The sequence below is a fragment of the Scyliorhinus torazame genome, chromosome 18, assembly GCF_047496885.1.
Source record: "Scyliorhinus torazame isolate Kashiwa2021f chromosome 18, sScyTor2.1, whole genome shotgun sequence".
NCBI classification, from domain to species: Eukaryota; Metazoa; Chordata; class Chondrichthyes; order Carcharhiniformes; family Scyliorhinidae; genus Scyliorhinus; species Scyliorhinus torazame.
Window position 1 is genome coordinate 23747303 of NC_092724.1, and position 7859 is coordinate 23755161.

Genomic DNA, 7859 nt, shown 5'->3' on the forward strand with positions numbered 1-7859 from the left:
CACCTCTCATTCTTCTGAACTCCAAGGAGTGGAGGGAGCGAATGTTTGTAGATTGGCTGCTAGTCAAGCGGGCTGCTTTGTCCTGGATGGTGTCGAGCTTCTTGAGTGTCGTTGGAGCTGCACTCATCCAAGCGAGTGGAGAGTATTCCATTACACCCCTGACTTGTGTCTTGTAGCTGGTGGACAGGCTTTGGGGAGAGGAATGAAGGGATCTCATCGGGTTGGAAGAGGTTACAAAGATAGAGAGGGGCGTAGCTATGGCATGGTTGCAAAGAAGGATGAGAATTTAAAAATGGAGGCATTGCTTTCACGGGAGCCAGGGATGATGGGGGAACAAGATTTGGTCCGAGTTTGGATATCGGCAGCAAAGCTCTGAATGACATCGGCTGCCGAGGTGGAATTAGGGCGATGATGTCAATAGCAGGTCAGAAGCTTATGTCATTATCAAATTTTTTTTTTTTAAATTTAGAGTACCCAATTATGTTTTTTTTCCAATTGAGGGGCTAGCGTGTCCAATCCACACAAACTGCATATCTTTGGGTTGTGGGGGTGAAACCCACGCAGGCACGGAGAGAAGGTGCAAACTCCACACGGACAGTGGCCCAGGGCCAGGATTCGAACCCGGGGTCCTCAGCGCCGCAGTCCCAGTGCTAACCAATGCGCCACATGCCGCCCTCTCACGATCGAATATGACTCCAAAAGTCTGCTTCAAGCTCAGAGTTACCAAGGAGTGGGATAGAATTGGCTGGTTTAGCACAGGGCTAAATCGCTGGCTTTGAAAGCAGACCAAGGCAGGCCAGCAGCACGGTTCAATTCCCGTACCAGCCTCCCCGAACAGGCGCCGGAATGTGGCGACTAGGGGCTTTTCACAGTAACTTCATTTGAAGCCTACTTGTGAAAATAAGCGATTTTCATTTAATTCATTCATTTCAATTGTGGCTTCCACAGTATATCACAGAATCGTTATGGTGCAGGCGGAGGCCATTCGGCCCATCGTATCTGGGCCGTCTCTCCAAACAAGCATCATGACTTAGTGCTATTCCCCAACCTTTTCCCCGTATCCCTGCACATTGTTTCTATTCAATTAATCATCTAATGCCCTTCTGAATGCCTCAACTGAACCTGCCTCCAACACACTTCCAGGCCCAGACCTCTCGCTGTGTGAAAGTGTTTTGTTCCTCACATCACATTTGCTTCTTCTGCAAATCACTTTAAATCTGTGCCCTCTCGTTCTTGATCCTTTCACGAGTGAGAGCAGTTTCTCTCGCTCTACTCTGTCCAGCCCCCTCATGATTTTGAACATCTCTATCAAATCTCCTCTTAGCCGCCTTCTCTCCAAGGAGAACAGTCCCAACCCCTCAAATCTATCCTCATAACTGAAGTTTCTCAACCCTGGAAACATTCTTATAAAACCTTCCTTTTGTCGTGTTGGGTGTTCTGGTTCACAAACAAGCCAACAATGCTGGAAGTGGTGTAACGCTATTTTATTAACTGTTCAACTATGCTAACATGCTGTAAACGTGGGTATAAGCAATACCAGCTTAACTGTGGACCCTCTCCTATCACTAGCTATGGTGAGGCACTCAGCACATGGTGAATGTCTGTGATGCAGGCTGTGAGCTCTGTGCTCTGAGCTGGCTGCTACTAGAATGAGCGGGAACTCTCCTGTCCCCTGTCTTTATAGTGCTTGTGCTCTCACTGGTGATTGGCTGCGGTGTTATGTATGCTGGTTGGTGCTACTGCATGTCCATCAGTGTGTGTATGTGATTGCTCCATAATGCACTGATGTATATTATGACACCTTTGACAAAGGGTCATCTAGACTCGAAACATTAGCTCTTTTTTCTCTCTTTACAGATCCTGCTGAGTTTTTCCAGCATTTTCTCTTTTGGTTTCTTATGAACCTCTTCCGCACTCTCTCCATTACGTTCACATCCTTACTATAGGCTGCCAGAACTGTACAATTTTCCAGCTGAGGTCTAACTAGTGTCTTGTACAAGTTCAGCATAACCTCCTTGCTCTTGTACTCTCTGCCCCTAAAGCCCAAGATACTATCTGCTTTATTAATTGCTCTCTCCATCTGTCCTGCCACCTTCAATGATCTATTCACAAATACACCCAGGTCCCTCTGCTCCTGCACCCCCTTAAGAATTTCCTTATTTAATATTGTCTCTCCACGTTCTTCCTTGCAAAATGCATCACCTTACACTTCCCCACATTGCACAGTGGCACAGTGGTTAGCACTGTTACTTCACAGCGCCAGGGTCCCAGGTTCGATTCCCGGCGGAGTCTGCACGTTCTCTCGGTGTCTGCATGGGTTTCCTCCAGGTGCTCCGTTTTCCTCCCACATGTCCCGAAAGACATGGGGCGGGATTCTCCGACCCCACCGCAGGGTCGGAGAATCGCCGGGGAGCGGCGTGAATCCCGCCCTCGATGGCTGCCGAATTCTCCGGCGCCGGGGATTTAGCGGGGGCGGGAATCGCGCCGCGTCGGTCGGGGGCCATTAGCAGCGGCCCTCCCAGCGATTTTCCAGCCCGCGATGGGCCGAGTGGCCGCCCGTTATCGGCCGGTCAAGCCGGCGTAAATTACAACAGGTACTTACCGGCGGGACCTGGCTCTGAGGGCGGCCTCCGGGATTCTCGGGGGAGCGCGGGGGGATCTGGCCCCAGGGGGTGCCCCCATGGTGGCCTGGCCCGCGATCGGGGCCCATCGATCCGCGAGCGGGCCTGTGCCGTGGGGGCACTCTATTCCTCCGCAGCAGCCGCTGTAACAGTCCGCGATGGCCGGCGCGGAGATGAACCCCCCCTGCGCATGGATGACGCCAGCACACACTGGCGTGCATGCGCCAACTTGCACCGCCGGTGGAGGCCCTTCAGCGCCGGTTGGCATGGTGCTAAGCCCTTCCGCGCCGGCTGGCATAAGACATAGGAGCGGAAGTAAGGCCATTCGGCCCATCGAGTCCACTCCACCATTCAATCATGGCTGATTTCAACTCCATTTACCCGCTCTCTCTCCATAGCCCTTAATTCCTCGAGAAATCAAGAATTTATCAACTTCTGTCTTAAAGACACTCAACGTCCCGGCCTCCACCGCCCTCTGTGGCAATGAATTCCACAGACCCACCACTCTCTGGCTGAAGAAATTTCTCCTCATCTCTGTTCTAAAGTGACTCCCTTTTATTCTAAGGCTGTGCCCCCGGGTCCTAGTCTCCCCTGCTAATGGAAACAACTTCCCTACATCCACCCTATCTAAGCCATTCATTATCTTGTAAGTTTCTATTAGATCTCCCCTCAACCTCCTAAACTCCAATGAATATAATCCCAGGATCCTCAGACGTTCATCGTATGTTAGGCCTACCATTCCTGGGATCATCCGTGTGAATCTCCGCTGGACCCGCTCCAGTGCCAGTATGTCCTTCCTGAGGTGTGGGGCCCAAAATTGCTCACAGTATTCTAAATGGGGCCTAACTAATGCTTTATAAAGCTTCAGAAGTACATCCCTGCTTTTATATTCCAAGCCTCTTGAGATGAATGACAACATTGCATTTGCTTTCTTAATTACGGACTCAACCTGCAAGTTTACCTTTAGAGAATCCTGGACTCGGACTCCCAAGTCCCTTTGCACTTCAGCATTTTGAATTTTGTCACCGTTTAGAAAATAGTCCATGCCTCTATTCTTTTTTCCAAAGTGCAAGACCTCGCACTTGCCCACGTTGAATTTCATCAGCCATTTCATGGACCACTCTCCTAAACTGTCTAAATCTTTCTGCAGCCTCCCCACCTCCTCCATACTACCTGCCCCTCCACCTATCTTTGTATCATCGGCAAACTTAGCCAGAATGCCCCCAGTCCCGTCATCTAGATCGTTAATATATAAAGAGAACAGCTGTGGCCCCAACACTGAACCCTGCGGGACACCACTCGTCACCGGTTGCCATTCCGAAAAAGAACATGGCACAAGCTAGGCGCTAGCCTAGCCCCTGAAGGTGCGGAGGATTCCACACCTTCGGGGCGACCCGACGCCAGAGTGGTTCACGCCACTCCTCGGCGCTGGAGTGGCCCACCCCGCCGGTTCGCGGAGAATCCTGCCCCCGCGGTTCGGTAATTTGGACATTCTGAATTCTCTCTCTGTGTACCCGAACAGGCGACGGAATGTGGCGACAAGGGGATTTTCAAAGTAACTTCATTGCAGTGTTAATGCAAGCCTACTTGTAACAATAATAAAGATTATTATTATCTTCCATCTATATGCCCACTCCACCAACTTGTCTAAGTCCTTTTGAAGTTCTACACTGTCCTCGTCACAGTTTACAATGCTTCCAAGTTTTGTATTGTCTGCAAACTTTGTAATTGTCTCCTGCGCACTAAGATCTAGATCATTAACATATAGCAGGAAAAGCAAGGGCCTGATTACTGACCCCTGGAGGGGGGGCCCCATTGCAAATATTCCTCCAGCCTGAAAAATATCCATTGATCAGTAATTACAGTACAACCCCACAACCCAAAAAGATGTGCAGGGTAGGTGGATTGGCCACGCTAAATTGCCCCTTAATTGGAAAAAATTAATTGGGTACTCTAAATTTAAAAAAAAAGTCCAAGTGATTTAACTGAAGTTTCGTCTATTCCAGTAGTCCGTTTTACAGCACAAAAAGAGGCTTTTCGGCCCATCATGTCTGTGTCGGCCAACAAGCACCTATCTATTCTAATCCCATTATCCAGCACTGGGTTTGTAGCCTTGCATGCTGTGGCGTTTCAAATGCTCATCTAAATGCTTCTTAAATGCTGTGAGTGCTCGCGCCTGTACCACCCTTTGAGGCAGAGAGTTCTAGCACTAAATGTGTTGACCATTCGGAGATGATGGTTGGGTTGGGAGAGTTCACGGTGAGGCCAAGTTGGGTGGTAACAGTGCACTTGTGAAAATGGCATTGTTTTCAGATGATATTACCAAGGAGCAGCATGGAAATGATAAATTGGAGGGGTCAAGAATAGATCCTAACGGCATGGTGGCAGTGGTTAGCACTGCTGCCCCACAACACCAGGGACCCTGGTTTGATTCCGCCCTTGGGTGACTGTCTGTGTGGAGTTTGGATGTTCTCCCCCGTGGGTTTCCTCCGGGTGCTCCGGTTTCCTCCCACAGTCCAAAGATGTGCAGATTGGCCATGATGAAATTGCCCCTTAGTGTCCAACAGTTAGGTGGGGTTACGGGGTGACAGGGGAGTGGGCCTAGGTAGGGTACCCTTTCGGAGGGTTGGTGCAGACTTGATGGGCCGAATGGCCTACTTATGCACTGTTGAAGAAACAATCTGAACTAAATGGTACAAATGTTAAAGGGGGGGGGGGGGGCGGGGTGAGAAAAGGACGACTTGGGGATGTATATATTCACAAATCTTTCAACAGAGCAAAAAACGTTAATCCTTTATAAATCACCGGTTCAGCGTCAGCTGGAGAATTGTGTTCAATTCTGAGCATTACACATCAGGAAGGATGTGAGAGCCTTGGAGACGGTGGAGAGGAGATGAACAAGAATGGTGTCAAGGATGAGGGACTTCAGTTAATGTGGAACGGCTGGAGAAGCTGGAATTGTTCTCCTTAGAGAAAGAAGGTTATTTTATAGGGGTTTTAGAATCGTGAATGATTTTGTAAATGAGAACAAATTAGTCCCAGTGGCAGAATGAACAGCAACCAGAGGACAGTGATTTAAGGTGATTGGCAACAAGAAGTGGAAGAGACAGAAGGAAATCTGTGTTTTTTTAAAACTCAATGAGTTATAGTGATCAGGAATATACTGGAAATAAATCAAATAGAAAACAACATTTTTCATATATTTTTCGTATTTCACAATTCCCTGGCCGCCCGAACAGCCAATGATGTACTTTTGAAGTATAGTCACTGAGGTAATGTCGGAAACATGAAAGAAAGATCCCACGAAACAGCAAGGTAACATTGACCAGATCATCTGTATGTTATGACCTTGATAAAAGGGATAAATATTAAACCAAAAGCGAGAATCCAAAAGTTAGTTGGATAAACACGGGAAGGGGAAAAAAAAACTCACTGGACAATAGGGAAAGAGCAGGGGAGTGTGATTAAATGGACACTTTTCGCAAAAGGTCAGCACAGGAGATGGGCTGAATGGCCTCGTCTGATGCTGCAAAGAATCTAGCTCATTGCTGTAGTACCTGATATTGTCCACTTGATGGCGGCATCTGTACTATCGGGGGCAAAATAGATACAGTCAACTCCCGCTCTTCCTGGGGGATCCATTCCTGCAAAGTGTGAAGTCGCACACAGGGAATTTGTGCCAGTGCAGCGATGGCTCTGCAGTCTGCCTTTCTACGTGGGAAAGATGAGAGCTGAGCAAACCCTAAATTGCTGACGGGTGCAGTTTTGTGTCCGTAAACCATGATTACCTGTACATTCACGGGGTGGGGTGGGGGGGGGGGGGGGTGGACAAATTTGCGAATGGCGGGAGTTGACATGTAATTGCAGCGGGCAGACCGCAGGTTAAACACTGTGGGGGGGGAGCGTGGGGGGGGCAAAAACAGTTGAGGTACTGATTAGACATCATAGAATTTACAGTGCAGAAGGAGGCCATTCAGCCCATCGAGTCTGCATCGTCTCTTGGAAGGAGCACCCCACTTAAGCCACACCTCCGCCATATCCCCTTAAACCAGTAGCCCCAACTCACCTAAGGGCAATTTATCATGGCCAATCCACCTAACCTGCACGTCTTAGGACTGTGAGAGGAAACCAGAGCACCCGGCGGAAACCCACGCAGACACGGGGAGAACGTGCAGACTCCGCACAGACAGTGACCCAGAGCCGGGATCGAACCTGGGACCTCGGCGCCGTGAGGCAGCAGTGCTAACCACTGCTCTGCCGTTTTGGCCCTTGGTTGCGCAGTCTTGATGGGCTGAATGGCCTCCTCCTGTCACTGTGACTCCCGCTGCTGGTGTCTGTCAGTGAGTTAAATGTGTTGGAAGGAGGTGGAAGAGTCAATAATGAATTGGTACCAACACGGAATTAAAGTCAGAATCAATACGTTTTGGGGAAGATTGTCACCTTTATTATTGGAAGCTATGAACGCCTTCAACCCCCACACACAAATCCCACATCCCTCCCACTGCACAGCCTGGCCCAGAGGCAATGGATTAGTGTTGGGAAGCCCACCTCCCCCAACACTGTCCCATTGTGAGGTCAACGGTAGCATGCAGCAGGCACAGAGCCTCCATCATGGGGGGACGGGACAGACACAAGGGGCCAGCATTTGGGGTGAATGTACTGAGGGCCAATATTCAGTGTTGGTCAGGGGCAGGATGAGACATGAACCAACTGTCCATCAGTCTCTTTCAATCTGAATGTTAACCGTGAAAGGATATCGAGGAGGAGCGGAGGGTGGTTAAGATATAATTATTTATTTATTTTGGGGGGTGGGGGGGTGGATTTATGTAGGGAAGAGAGAGGACAGGGTCATGAGGAGGGACTTGGGAGAGTGGAGATTCCGGCAGAAAACGCGCAGCCTTGCAGCTCACTTAATCACCCCCCCCCCCCCCCCCCACCACCGAGAGCGCGAATGCAGCGGAAGGGAGAAATTGTAAATAATTAAAAAATAATTAAATAATGAATGTTGGGGGGGGTCCACCTTTGACCCAGCTCTAGGGGAAAGAGGACCTTTAACTAAAACACAAATATAAATATCACAGAGTGAAGATCGGAACATTTATAATTACAAAATATAAATACCAGATTCCACTAACGTGTTTGTGTGGTTTAAACAAATACTAAAGGATAAATATGTCTAGTCTATTTAATAGTTGGGTGCAGATAATATTGTGCTGTCTTCAGCAACAGTGCTCGGTC

The 7859-nt window shown here is 49.0% G+C and overlaps 1 protein-coding gene across 3 annotated transcripts in view; it reads right to left on the minus strand.

Annotated features, from left to right (window-relative positions):
- Positions 1-5800: 5800 nt before the first annotated feature.
- The window catches only part of cpamd8 (C3 and PZP like alpha-2-macroglobulin domain containing 8), a 447755-nt gene continuing 445696 nt past the window's right edge, over positions 5801-7859 (minus strand). For all 3 annotated transcript variants that reach the window (XM_072482392.1, XM_072482391.1, XM_072482390.1), the window contains one exon: positions 5801-7859. This exon is cut by the window's right edge and continues 83 nt beyond it. The gene's annotated coding sequence lies outside the window, so the exon portion shown is untranslated.